This window comes from Cygnus olor, chromosome 6 (assembly GCF_009769625.2).
Source record: "Cygnus olor isolate bCygOlo1 chromosome 6, bCygOlo1.pri.v2, whole genome shotgun sequence".
NCBI classification, from domain to species: Eukaryota; Metazoa; Chordata; class Aves; order Anseriformes; family Anatidae; genus Cygnus; species Cygnus olor.
Genome location: NC_049174.1, coordinates 19436877 through 19451178, shown reverse-complemented (window position 1 = coordinate 19451178; position 14302 = coordinate 19436877). Strand labels below are relative to the sequence as shown.

Sequence of the window (14302 nt, the reverse complement as noted above, 5' to 3'; positions counted from 1 at the left end):
ATAAATCAAGATTTTACTTCAAGGACCCTTTCTCCACTATTAGTCATCAGTAAAATCAATGTAGAGCTACAGGCTTTACCTTTGACTGGGGTGTTGAAACTATTGGGGTCACTGGGGATTGGCTTTTCTGGACCTTCTGGTGTGCTGCAAGGACACTTACAGCACTGCCTAGATCAAGCTCCTTGAAGGTGTCTCTTCCCACTCATTACAATCAAGCACCATCCTCTGCTGGCAGATTTCATGAACAAACAGCTCCTTTCACTGTTCTTGCTCCTTAGATGAATGTTAGCCACAAATAACCAAGTATCTTAAACACCACTACATTCTCACCTGCTATTAGAGAAATAGCTTCAATTTCTCCATGCTGCAACGCGTGTGCTGTGTGTTGCACAGCTAGTTCAGTAGCTGAGATTAGCAGCGTCCACCCTGCTACCATCTCTACCTTATCCTTCAAGCTGACTTCTCAAGAAATTCCATTTTCTGAATGTTCAGAATAGTCATCTTTAAAAATAAACTGAGTGCTTCAGACCTCCCATCGTGGAATTTCTACATACCCATAGTATGGGCTTGGAGATGTGCACTGATAGGGACTGGCACGTACCATCAGGCAATGCTTACACAATTTAAATAAAAGATCTGGGAAATCAAGCTAACAGAGGAATAGCACAGCTTGTTTAAGAAACATAAAAATTTGGAAGCAAATGTTGACATTTTTATAAACAGAGGCTCAATTTTAACAGTCAGTAGGCCCTAGTCAAGCTTAATCAATTATGTTAAAAGCTAGACTTGTAAGAAAAGATATGAGAAGTTATTTCACAACACTGTTTATGCCTTAAGGTGGGCTTGTGTTCATACAAAACAGAGAACAGAACAAATGAGGTCCCAGGCAGTGACACTGGTTTCCTAAGGCTCAGACATCTGACATCAGGAGATGTTTTTGTACATATAAACGGTACTTGGATAAAATCCTGTTAGAAAACAACTACAACTGCTAAGAAAACAGAAACCAACTGGAAGCCTGTGTGTTGCCAAACAACATGCTGGGCACTCGAAATGGATGATGTTTTTCAAAAATAATAATATCTTTAATACCTTTTGTTTAAAGGTTACGTTTTTATTTGAAATGTATTTCTTATCCATCTTACAAGTAATGCCTGGTCAGAGAGAAGGGGGAAAAAAAAAAGTCTCTGGGAAGTACCTGTTTAATAATGAAAAGGAACATACTGTTCCCAACCCACTTCTTGACCATTTTCCTTCCTAGCAACAAAAAAGTAATAAAAAATAACATCCTTCTGTATTGCATTGTGCTTCTGAATATTTTTAGCTTTAAACTACATGTCACAAAGGAGTAGCAAGACTTTGAGGAATTTGGGGTGAAATAGCTAGAACCTTGAAGAATTGAGCCAAATATTTTTGAAATGCTTCTTGGGAGCTACCATATCTCACTCACACGGAGGTGTGCTAGCACGGCCTTACCTGGCAGGTTCAGATTGCTGGAGTTCAGTATAAGCGTGGTCTGCTCCAGGGTCTCACCAGCTAGCAGCAGTACTTGCTTCAGCCCTGGACAACTCATCACCATCTCTCAGTAAGTACATCAACAGCCCCTTCTGCAAAGGACTTGCTGCCTCAGTGGCTGCTGACATATCCTGTGCTACAGAGGTAATATTGTAGGGTAAGGCCTGAGGGCATCTCAGATTCTTGTCTTCTTCCACTCCCATTTTTTTTCTTTCCTTACTCACCCAAAGTCTGTGTCATTTCTGGGTGGTGCCATGCACTAGCACTCAGAAAGGGTAGCACAGGCTTGCTAAAAAAAAAAGTTTTTTTTTTGTTTTTTTTTTTTTGCTTGTTTGTTTTGTGGTGTGTAGGGAGAGAGAGAGAGACACTAAAAGAGATCTATTAAACGGCAGGGAAGTCAGATGGCTGTCTTGTTAATCAACGCATTTGGGCAACCTGCTTGGCTCCTCCACAGAGCAGAGGGGTCCTACTGTCGCCTCTTGCCTCAGACTCCTCAGTTGCTATCCTCCCAGGGAGAGCCAAGGCTTTCTGAACTTCTCAGGGCCCCAGCAGAAAGAAACAGATGCGGGCACCAACATCCACTGCCTGGTGGCCTGCACGCCCTGGTCACCCCCCCCTGCAGAGCTCTGTGGCTGGGGTGGAAGCAGCAGGCTGGCCCAAGGGAGGGCCACGAGTCAGCTGATGGGAGAGAACCCACAGACACTGCTCTGCGCCCAACACCCGAGGCACCCCAAAGGCACACACAAGTGGTTTTTCAAGAGGCAGGCTGCAATAGCAGCTCGCTTGCTCTCACACGTGTGTTGCCTGTTAGAGGAGAGACACCGTGCTCTCTTCACGGAGAACTCTCCAAAAGGATTAAGAGTAATAGAAAGTTGTTCTTATTGCATACTGGGCTAAACATGAGCAACCTCTGCTCCTGGCCGTCATGCTGAGAACAGGCCAGGAGCGCACACAGTGCGGTTCAAGTACAAGGCCTTTGCTTCTAGCCCCAGGTCCTGTGCAAGGGGGAGTTTTGCTGCTTATCCAGCAGGTGTGCTTCACTAGAGAAGGGCTGTCAACAAGACCTGTATATAGCTCATTAAAAAAGGAAAAAACAAAACAAAACAAACAAACAAAAAACAAAACAAAACAAAAAAAACAGTAAGAATGTGCTTTCTGAATTCAAACTGATTAGGCACCCTCAGCTCCCTTCTGCAGCAGTCTGCAAGAGCTGTGCCTGTTAGGCCTTTCCAGACCCCCCCCCCCAGCAGCCAGGGAGGCAGAGCTGGTGCTTACCATTTCACCTACCTTTGGCAGGAAACAAAACAGCTATTTAATCCTGACAGTGGGGCTCCCCAGCAGTTAAGCTAAGATGGTTTAAAAAAATAATGTAATTGAAAATTATGTTTAGGGCAGTAGAAGGCAAAGATAGATTTTAAAATTTGGTAAGACTTAAGTCACCAAAACTGAGAGCCGTAGGGCTTTTCTTCATAGCCATAGCCAGACAGGAACTCTGCTTCACAGCTAAGTCAGAGAGAAACCTTCCTGGAAAAGGCATCTTTTTAGCTGGGCTAAAAAAAGAGACAGGTGGTTGCAGCTCTGGGCTGCTCACAAGCCGAGCACCTGTACTGGCTGCTGCCCTCAGTTCTTCAGGTCACCAGTGGCATTTCTCATCGCTGTTCAGCCACAGGGCGGTGTTAACTGCTTGAGCACTCAGACCAGTAATGTGAAAAAGCAGCATGAGCAGACATGCCATTCTGTGAAATTTATAAGCAGATGAAGACATTTATTTTGAGGAGGAACAACTTCTGAAATGATCTGTTCCTCTAGAAAGCTAAAACCGGGCTGACAGACTATCAGCTAGGCAGTGATAAAGAGGGAGGACAGCTGCAAGTCACACCTCCTAGAACAGCAGCACAGACCCAAGTGGTCCAAGGAGGCTGCCTTAAAAAGATGGAAGGGCATTTACTACGGGTGATGTGGTCAGCGTGGTCCCTTGAACCTAAGCAAAGGAACCTTTAGACCAAATACTTGTAATAATTCCTATGTCTCAGATTAATCTGCACAACCATCCTAGCAGGGGAGTGTTCAAATCCCCTTTCAAAAATGACAAAACAAAGTCTTGGGTTCAGCAACCCAAAGAACAAGTCTGTGCTGAATTACTGGAGCAAGATGAAAAACAATTGCTGTTTTGTGGGATTCAGCTCGCTCTGCCCTCTTCATATCCAACAGAGTCTCCTCACAGCCACTGCAGTGCTCCTCTTTGAACTGGTTTGGCTCAGTGGGTGGATGGGCATTTAGTTAGCAGTGGTCACTGTGGAGGAAGGAGGGGTTGGAGACTCCTTATTCCACAAGCAGTTGCTGAGAACAGATTCCAGCTGGCTGCAAGCACTCCCACCAGGATGTGAGGCACATCCAGTCTGCAGTGAATGGTGGTCCTGAGCACCCTTGTCAGCAGGTAAACACAAGCACCCTGGCACTGAAATGTATGGAGACATAGTCATTAATGTGGCACCTCATAGGAAAGAGCTGATTTTGCTGCAGTTTGCAGCAACAGATGTAAAAGAAGGACTACACCCTCCAAAAATTTGAGTGCATTTGAGGCAGTAAGACATAATAAAAAGGAGCCTGAAGCCAATCAAAGACACAACTGAAAAGCAAAGTGGGACGTCGGTAAAAATAGAATGCTCCAAGGGCCGATTTTATTGCTGCTCAAAAAACAACAGCTACCTGCAGCAGGAGGGAGCTGGACTTTTTTGTGGCCTAGACAAAGCCAGAAGAGGAATGGATGCAATAGGCAGAGCTCTAACAGAGGCTGCTGCTCTAGCTGCAGACTTGACACTAAGGCCAGGCAAGATCAGCATGATCTTCCACTCTGACCTGCTGCAGTATGCCAGCCACGAAACGTCACCAGGCGTTCCTGTGCAAGCTCCACATTTCTGGATGAGCTGGAGGATATTTCAAGGCAGAAACCTCAGTTGGTGGTGGTGGATATTCACCTACCACTATTAAAACTCTTCCCATATATGCCTCACTAGAAATAAGAGGCGATCCTTTCCTCTCCGTTTTGGCCTTTGGAATACTGTGTGAAATGGCATTTTTTCAAGGGTACACTGCATGAAGAGTGCCTTGCTTGACTGTTGGCCACACAATCACAGGTGTCTTTGCTGTCAGTTATTGATGCTATCAAGAAAGCTGCAACCCTTAAAAGGCTTCCAGCTGAATTTACGCTCCAGGCCAGGTACTTTCTCACTGCAGGGTAACTTTTACCATCAGATTTCACTGGAACAAGATGGCTTTAAAACTAGGAAAAAATGAATGAGGAAATCAGTGATACCAATTATACACCAAATGAAGATAAGCCCCTCTGTCTCATTAGCACTGTTTAATTATGCTTGGATATAAATTCTAAATATAGCTCACGAGAATTCACAAGGGCAAGTGTTTGCTTCCACTGTTGTAATTCTCCCAGTATCTAACACTTCTTTTGCCTATAAGATCAACAGTTTTAAGGACGTGTCTGCTTGAGTCATAAGTAAATAAGATGCTGACACTCCACCCCTTTCTCAGCAGTGGCAAATGTTGTTAGGCAACGTCTTATCTCTGATATTTGCACTGCAGTTAGCATCCAAAGGTCTCAGCTGACTTCTCAGCTTCCCGTGGCGGGTCTGTGCGAACACATGGAGAGGACCCTGCCTCAGCAGCCTGTGTTCTTAACGAGGCAGAGGCAGTATATTGCCAACATGCATGAGTGTGTGTATTAATGCTGGTATATCCATCTATCTAGATCTCTAAATGCAAAGCACCAAATAACAATGGCATTTGGCCTGAGTTTGCAAGAGTTTGAAGTATTCCTCCCTGCTCTTAGTTGAGCATTTGACCCAGTCCATCCCTCTTTGGGATTAACTTTAATCTCTTTATGAGTTCATCCATAGAAACGTGGCAACAAATATTTCTATTTGCCTCAGTCCATTTACTAGTAGATTTCTGCAGGATGCTAGGTACCCCCCCCTAAATTTGGGTCTTCCAACAAGGGTACAACTGAGAAGAAGAGGCGAGCAAGTCCCCCACTCCCCACAGAAAATGCCCCCAGTGCCAATTCTCTTCTCACCCAGAGGAAGCCTGCTCTTAGACCATGCACACTGTACCTGTCCAAAACGTAAATGGGGGAATTCCTCTGGTCCAAGGGAGGTGGGGTTTAGAAAAGCATTTCTGCGCCAGCCAATGCTGAAAGGAGGGAATTGGGCAGGACAGCAGGGAGGAGAGAAACAAACACCTTTTTCCACTTCCACATCTAGTTAGAAATTCACAGCTTTAAGAAGCCCCATCCAGAAAGAAAGATAAAGATTTCTAAAATATCATCAGCATTTTTAACAGCCCAGAGAGTGCAAACATGCTGCCTAGCATGGCAGCAGTCTGCTAATTCTTTGTTGGTGGCTTATGACTTGGAAATACTACGCATTAGTCTAACCCTATATAAATCCTACAAACTGAGTGAGAATTTTACTGCCCGTGTAACTACAAGTTCGTTGCACTTAGGAAAACATTGTACATGTGCGTACTGGACTGGTACGCATCTGCCAGAAGAAATGCAATTGCTGAGTCACTGTGCACAAAGGCGCAGCCCTGGGTGTCCAAGGAGAGTAAATGTAGATGTGTTATTTATTAGATGCTCGAATTCAGGCAAACCCTACAAGAGTAATCGCGTTTGCACCCATGGGATATGGGATAATTACAACACTGGGTTCTTCCTGCACTAGTTCAGTCAGGAAACACTTTATAGGAGGGTGAGTTTTTATTACTGCTGCTCTCTGGAGATAACTGTGCCGAAATGGCTCTGTGCGCTTAAATGCTGGTAGCGCCTGGATCGCTGTGGTGGCTGCTGTGATCTTGGTTGTTTCCTGGAAATTTTGGTTCTTCACAATCCCTCAGCAGACAGCGCAGACCAGCATGGGCTGTGCGCTAACAGTTCTCCTACATGCTAAAAAAAGCACTGCTTTGGTCAAGTATTTGTGTGACCACACAAAAGAAGCGCCAAACTAGGCAGCTACATAAGGCACCTGCGGGCGGTGGCATCGGCTCCCAGGGGGTTCCTACACCTGCTGCCCGCGGCTGTGCCTGCTGCTACTGACCCTGTCTGCTGCTTGCTGCCTGTCAGGTGAGAGGTAAGCTGTCCCCACTCCCTTGCACTCCTCTTAAAACAACTGGTTTGGGTCAGTGAATGAAGCTATTATGCCACCCGCGAGGGTAGGATTAACGGCTGTCGTGTGGAGGAAGTCTCTTTGTTCCAAGCCCTGGCTGAAAAGTTTCCTCCCTGTCAAATCGAGCAGAGACCTACAGAGAGCACTAAAAGTGGGCTCTAATCTCTGCAGTTTAGAGGGATGTAATGCAAACATGAAAGAGCATAACTGCTGGATACCACTCGTTGTTGTAATGAGAACATGCCCTTGGGGTTTATGACAAACAAATTCCAGTTGCTTTATTGCATTGTGTCTGAATTTCCCCGTCGCTTCAGCTGGGTACAGCACACTGTGGGCCCATGACTGGAGAAGGAAGTTATTTGTGCAACCACAGAGGGAAGGGAAGGGGACCGCAGGAGAAAATTGCCCCCAAGATGTCCACGCAGCGAAAACATTTGAGAACAGCCGCCTGGCAGCTGGCTACAAGGGCACGATCCCAGCCTGGGCGCTGGCTGCTGCTCACCCAGGCTGCCAGCGGCAGGGCTTAGGGGACACCGGCTGGGAGAGGGGCTCCTCCCAGGGATACCCGGTCACCTGAGGGGCTCCTCCTGGGGACACGTGGCCACCTGAGCCCACCCCCAGGCAAGGCCCTCACCCCACCAGCCCGAGGGAGCCCCATGGGGTAGTGGCACTGCCCGAGCTGGAAGTGCTTCTGTGAAGCACTCAGATAATTTTCACATTAAATATTTGTCTGGAGTCAAAAATACAAAAAAAATCTTTACAGGTAAAAGGCTATTTAGCTGCCTTAAAACACAACAGCCATGCTGTTAGGGTTACTAACTAGCACATTATAATACGTGAAAAACTCTCTTGCATATCATATGTTGTAGCAGCTATCACTGTCTTTCACCTTATTAGAAATTAATTTAGAACTATAATCTCCTATCATTAACGTGCTTTTATCATCACAATATCCTATGAATAGCATTAGAAATTGTAAGTAGTGACCATCACAAGGAAATGTGTAACTTGAAAATGATAAATGCAATACTTTAAAGGGCTTCTGAGTTGTGATTTTGTCATTTCAAATGATAAGAACGGCAGTCACTAATAAGAATAAAGTCCAGAACAGAGATGAAGAGCTGAATTACGATATTTCCAGCCATTTTCAGTTACAAATCCATTCTGTGAATCTTCAAACGTTTAGGTATTAATTAATGACTTTTACAGAATCATCATTATGGTATCCGAACACCTAAAATTCCCAAGTTTCTTAATAAGAGTCTAGGGCTTAACACCAAGATGGAGGAGACAAAACTCAGAATGGTTACAGTTAAGTATAAAGTTCTTTTAAATGGTACTGTGAATCCCCAAACAGACGTCACACTTCAGTCTTGCTTTGATCCTTATTTTAAGACTCCTGCTTCAAGTCGGAGGGATTATATAAACCATTAAATTTCTCTCCTCCTTTGTTCCACGACATTCCTCCCCACTTTACACAAGCTATAAGAGAAACAGTTTTCTCTCAGTATTTGCTGAATCAATAGCTAGCCAAGCATAGCCAAATACTAGCAAATAATGATACAGAATGCCAATTTCTAAGAAAATCAGTGTCATTAGCATTTAAATCCTCTGCCTGCAGGAGGGAAGACAGTCCTGGTCCAATATCCCAAAGGGACAAGCAATCCTGACTGCTCAGTCACAGCATCTGCCGCTCTGCTATTCCCATGCCCAAGCTATATGTCACAATCTCTAATTCTAGCAGGGGAAGGGTGCAGGCAGGTAAGATGCAAACAGGTGGGGAGCACCTGAGTGCAGCAGCTTGCTTTGGCACTTACAGGACACCGGGTGCTTCTCCTCTGCTCGGCTGCTAGCACAGCAATCTGGTGCAGATCTCCAGTGGCACCTCCCAGTCTGTGGGGCAAGGTTTGGTTTGGCTGATGCTGATTTATGAGCCCAAAGCACTCGTACAGCTGTGATGGGTCAGGCACCATTGCTTTCCCCTTTGTGCTCTGGCCTTGCTTTCTGTATATCTGAATAAGGAACACCACGTGAAACTTTGCCGTTAGCTGTTACAGCAATTCACCTGGTAGCCACCCAGTACAAGGTGGCTGTCTGAACACATCCTGGGCACACAGCAGGTTATCTAAGTGAGTGCAGCTGAAGCGCCATTTCAGTCACACCACCTGTCTGGAGCCTCACCTAGCTGATGCCTGGTGCTTTTCCCCAGTTTCAAACGGGAATAGCAACTCATCTTGGCTTTTCTCTGTGCCCTGGCTGTACTGCTCCCTAGAACAACACTGGCAAAATCCCTTGCAACCTAAGCAATTGCTTGCAATAAAAGTGGGAAAAATATATGATGTGATTCACTGAATAAAAAATAAAATAATGATTAAAAAAAACCACAAAACAGAGGCCTTCACATCACTGCCTGATGTTAACAGGGGACATCAAAGCACACCCCAAAACAGAAACGCTACCTCAGTGTAATTCAGCTGAATTTCTCACAGCGGTCTCTAAGCTCAGTGGTCTCTGAGCTAAGGAGAAAAAAATAATACTTTTTTATAGTTTTCACCATTAGGACCATGTTTTGTTTAACTTGCCACCTGTATCTTGATGTGTTAATTTTACCTGTAAATTAAGGCATTAATGTAAGGGGAAGAGGGTGAGATTCATTAAAAACAGAGGAATTGGGACAGGTAATAAAGGATGCGAGAATAATTCTTCTATTTTACGTAGTTGGGTTTTCTTAATTTTATGATATGACAATAACCTTTACAACATGCTGGTTTGTTAGGCTGGAATGGGTTTAGGCTCAGTAATAAAACTGTCCTGACGTGTGACAGCTCTAAGAAGACAATTTATGAGATCAGACTCAGCATTGCATATCGCCTTATGTAATCCTACAAGCAACAAGAGGATTTAATGGTATCATATAAACAGACACGACTCACCATTTAACCAATGGAATATGATGCTCTAAATTCATTATGGACAAGTCCTTATGTACGTTTGCCAATTAGTATGTTATTTACCTGGCTTTTCAATAGAAAGACATGCAGGGAAGGTATTCCAGTGCTTGAATCAGCTCTGCCAGCTGCCACTGAGCCGCAGCTGTAAGCCTGAAAAGAACCATTTGTGCACTAGTTAGGATGATTATTTTTGTCAAGAAGAAAGTTTTCCATTATGCAAATGTACAAAGCTGTGCAATAACTCTTCATGTTGCTGTTTAGATGGACAAACCTTGGAGAATTAAAGAAGCTGCAACTTCTTGCTAAGTCAGCCCCACGTATGTGATCATTTGGCAGGCCCGGTTCCTCTGTCATGCTCAGCCCAAGGGCAGATCGGATAGACACTGGGGAGCATAGGGGAACATGTTTTATTTCTTTGCATCCTTTAAGTCGTTGTAATTCCCATTGTTTTTAGTGGTAACTGCTGTTCTAGCAATAAAGCCAAGCAAAGCTCTCCTGGATCTGCTCACGCATGCACAAAGCAGCACAGCTCTTGGTGCTCTGTCCAGCCAAGCTCTCACTAACACTAATGGGGCATCAGTTCCCTTTTCCAGCTTTCCTTTCCAGGCCTCAGAAAGCACGTGCATGTCCCAGCAGGTAAGACAGAAGAAGGTCTCTCATCTGTCTTTGTCTTGCATTGAGAACTCTTCTGGAAGAACTACTGGGATATGAATAGGAAAGGGCATTGGGAAATATATCCCTGGCTATTCAAACAGCATTTCTCAAGGCCCTGCACACATCTCACCTCTACTACAGTGATCCTTACAGGAATCTTTGCTATCCATCCAACTACTAACCACTGCATGTTTCAGGAATGCATCCTCAATAAGTCATGGAGTGTGGCAGCATGGCAACACGCTGCAGCACTCCTGGGCACAGCACTAGCTTTCTCTGGCTTCTGTTTTTCACGTCTTGGCTTTATTATTTATTTATGTATTTATTAAATCCATAAGCTCATTTACATATTTAGACATAACAGGATCTCAGCCTCTGCAAAGCCCCAGTTTCCACTGTTCCACTGCAGTTTGCAAACAATGTATAAATTTAGGTAAGAAGGAATTTGGTCAATAGGAAGCACATAGGGCTAGATCCTACCTGAGTACTACGATCTGTAACATCATCTTTGTACATACTATGCATAAACATAGAAGACACGGGCTTGCAGATGTCTATGACACTTAGCTACTGAAATCATCAAAAAAAAGCCCCTATGCTTGTCCATACAGCTGATGTATTTACCACAAGCTACTGCCTATCAAAGAGCTGCTTACAAGTGATTATTTTAACTACTGTCGTTTTCTGTTAGTGAAAAACATTTAGAACAGGCTGATTTGAGAGTGCATAAAGACTCCTTTTGTTCTGTCCTCAACTATAAATAGCTTAGCATTTGATCATCATTTGATCATCAAAAACGAACTATGACATTGATTCAGCAAGGTACTGACAGGCACTGCAGCACTGGACGTCTCTTCGAGCTATAGATGTTCCCAGATCTTACTGAAGTCCCCGGCTCTGCTGAGGACTCCCTTCTGGTCTCAGTGAGGGGAGCAATTATGCCACCCCTGCATTCATCAGTGCTGAAAGTAACAGGAAGACACATCACCAGGCCACGTGCAAAACCAATCCAAGCCCTGTGTATGAGCAGAATGGTTTCCCAAGAGTACAGCAAACACAAAGGTGATATATCCAGGGACTGCTGATGTTTTATGCTGAAAAGACATCTGCCAAACTACAGGAACAGCACTGGGCTCAGGGCTCAGGATGCGGGATTCTTTGCCTGGGAAATGCTTGTTTCAGTTGACTACAGAGCCATGTGCTACTTAACATCATGGCCCAGCTTCCACACAAAGGCAGGCAAACATCTTTTGCTAGCTGACCTGCTGGTCTGATGGTAGCACATCCTCTGAGGCTACAGTAGATGTTTTTGATCTCCATCACTTTTTTGAACAGAAAGTCCTCATGTGTTTTAACAACGAACAGAAGACAGCCACAGATTTGCACAAATGGATTCTGAATTAAAACATCATGTAATTTCTTAATGATATCTGAGTAGCTCTAGAAACTCTAGATATAAATGAGATTTCTAGGGAAAACCTTTTCCTTTCATTTACACACAGAATTTTACTGGTTCGTGAAGCATAACACAATAAAAAGATCACAGGGTGACTCACTCTATTACCTACACCTTGAGAATAATAGAAAAAATTAATTTCTTCAACAGCAGGAGTTTTACTGACATTCTTTTAGGAGTTGAATATGTGACATAAATAATGGAAGAACCTCACTTGTTCAGAGGATAATAGTCTTAACTCCAGAGAACGCTCAAAAAACCTGCATTCAGTTCAAAGTGAAATACATGGGGACTGCACAGAAAGCAAGGCGGACGTTCGACACAAATCCTTCATCATTTAACTCCATGGAAAAGTAGATCAAGGCAATTTGCTCACCCAAGTACAAGAGACAGGCTGACAGAAAAGCTTCACCTTCAGAAGTTACTCTACTAACATTCCTAATTAATAAAACTAAGAAAGTTGCAAGCCCCTCTTAGGTGAGCAAGTCTGAACTCAAAATCAGCACTCAGTTACAACATCCATGTTTCTGCCCCAAACAAAAGGGTTATTTTGGGTCATTTCTCTCACCCACAGCCAAGTAAGCAAGCACAGCACCTAACTTGAGTATTAAAAGGCCTTTGGGCTAGTGCAAAACAGCAACTTCCGCTCAGTGAAAAACAGCAACTTTGCTGAGGTAGGACAGACATCAGGCAATTAACAGAGCATTTCAGATTTTTTATAAACTGAATCCTGTTTTGGAGTAGATCTGTTTCCAGCCCCTCAGGTATCACTCTGAGGGGCATACTACAACAAACACCTGAAAGCTGGGAACAGGCAGTTTGAAGTCTTTATGTTTGTATCACTAACTGTTCATTCCATTAAAACAGCAGCAAACAATTTATATGCTGCTTCTAATGGTACCTTAAGGTCACATAGTTGCTTAGGCTGAAATCTATCCTTTCAAGTAGACAAAATCTGTTACCAAACTAACTTTTGGCCTTGAAGTCTTACATACAAACCACAATAACCAGGACACCAAGAGAAAAAACTAATCATCTGCATATATATTAGCAGCATGGCAGGGAACTGTTTGTTCTTCACAGCATACATTGGACAGAAACTAATAAGCCTAATAAGCAGCAAGAAAAAGGTTATTAAGAAAAGCTGGAGTTTCCTGGGTGGGGTACTCTCCACTGATGGCTATCTTTAAGAATTGGGTAGACAAATTTGTCAGGGCGTACCTCAGAGAGTTTTTCAGGTCCCTTGCCTGGTCTGCGTTGAGGCCTACACAGCCCTGCTGCCCATGCCTCCTGGCCATCCCAGGCAGCAGGTGTGTGGTACAAGGCCTGTCGGCCATGTTACACCCCCTCGGTCAATCTGTGGTGACAGGAACATGGCACTGCTGTGATATTGGCCTTCTGGGAACATTTGCAGTCAGTTTGCAGTCTTGCCTTTCCTACCAACACAGCACAGTTGACTCTACAGCCAGCACATGGCTGTGGGGCAGGCCTCACAGGGGCTGTTTATGGGCCAAAGCCCATGGTGGGATAATGCTGGGACTACAAAAATGTGACATAGCCGGGCCTGGTGACTTAGCACAGACATGGTGGTCTGGCAGGCCTAACAGATAATGGGACTGCAGTGGTGAAACTCCCTCAGTCCCACGTAGCCAGACACCACTTGTTTATGAAACCAGTCTCTCTCTTCTGACAGCAGTTGATACACAAATAAAGTATCTTTAAAAATACAACAGCAAGTGAGAGAACAAAGTGCTTTAGTCACTGAAATTGGAAGCCTCCAAATTTTGTGTCTGTCCCAGCTCCTTACACCCTGCCCAGACCTCCCCACCAGACTGGCCCCCCCAGGCACCCTTTCCAACAAAATTACCTGTTTTTGGAGTAGACCAGCAAGTCCCAGGGCCCTCTGAGGAGAAATAAATGTCCCAGAGACACCCACCATTTTGGTGGCTGCAGTTTCCCCCAGCAGCAGTTTGACAAAATGGCGGTCGCTGCCACCTGCCCTGGTGGGCACGGTGGGCCCTGTGCCATGGCAGGAGCACCTTTAGCCCCAGCAGAGCTGAAATTGGGAGCAGAGCTGGAGCAGCAGAGCCAATGAGGCCCTGTACACACCCCCCAGACACGATGTGCCATGTCCTGACTGGCTGAGAGAGCTGAACAGCCTGGGGAAGATAGGCGTGGCCTGCAGATGCACACAGGTCTGTCCTCACCACCCTGCTGAGGGCCGCTCACAGGCCACAATAGTGCAATGGGGAAAGGAAAGACTTCATGTAATTTAAATTGTACTCCTCAGCTTGTGGGCAGGGGAGACACGAGATGTAAAGCCCAGTGGCATTGACATGGGTTGGTTACAAACACCATTTCCTTCTTGCTCTCCTGCCTTAGATTTGTGTTTTCCCATAATCAGGAAGATGGCAAAGTAGGAACACGATCTCCTGGGATGTCTCAAGACTCAAGGCATATTTTCCTTTTCCGGTTCTCAAACCATCACCTAGCCAGTCATCTGCTTGAGTTCCCAGCTTCCATGCAGGGTCCCAGCAGTGCCCTGC

The 14302-nt window shown here is 44.8% G+C and overlaps 1 long non-coding RNA gene across 1 annotated transcript in view; it reads right to left on the bottom strand.

Moving 5' to 3' along the window:
• The window catches only part of LOC121072099, a 26977-nt gene extending 12675 nt beyond the window's left edge, over positions 1-14302 (bottom strand). Inside the window, exons 1-3 of the long non-coding RNA XR_005820995.1 lie at positions 13624-14302; positions 9710-9796; positions 1477-1651 (exon numbers count right to left, since the gene is read on the bottom strand). This is a non-coding gene — a long non-coding RNA (uncharacterized LOC121072099). The remainder of the gene's footprint in view (positions 1-1476; positions 1652-9709; positions 9797-13623) is intronic.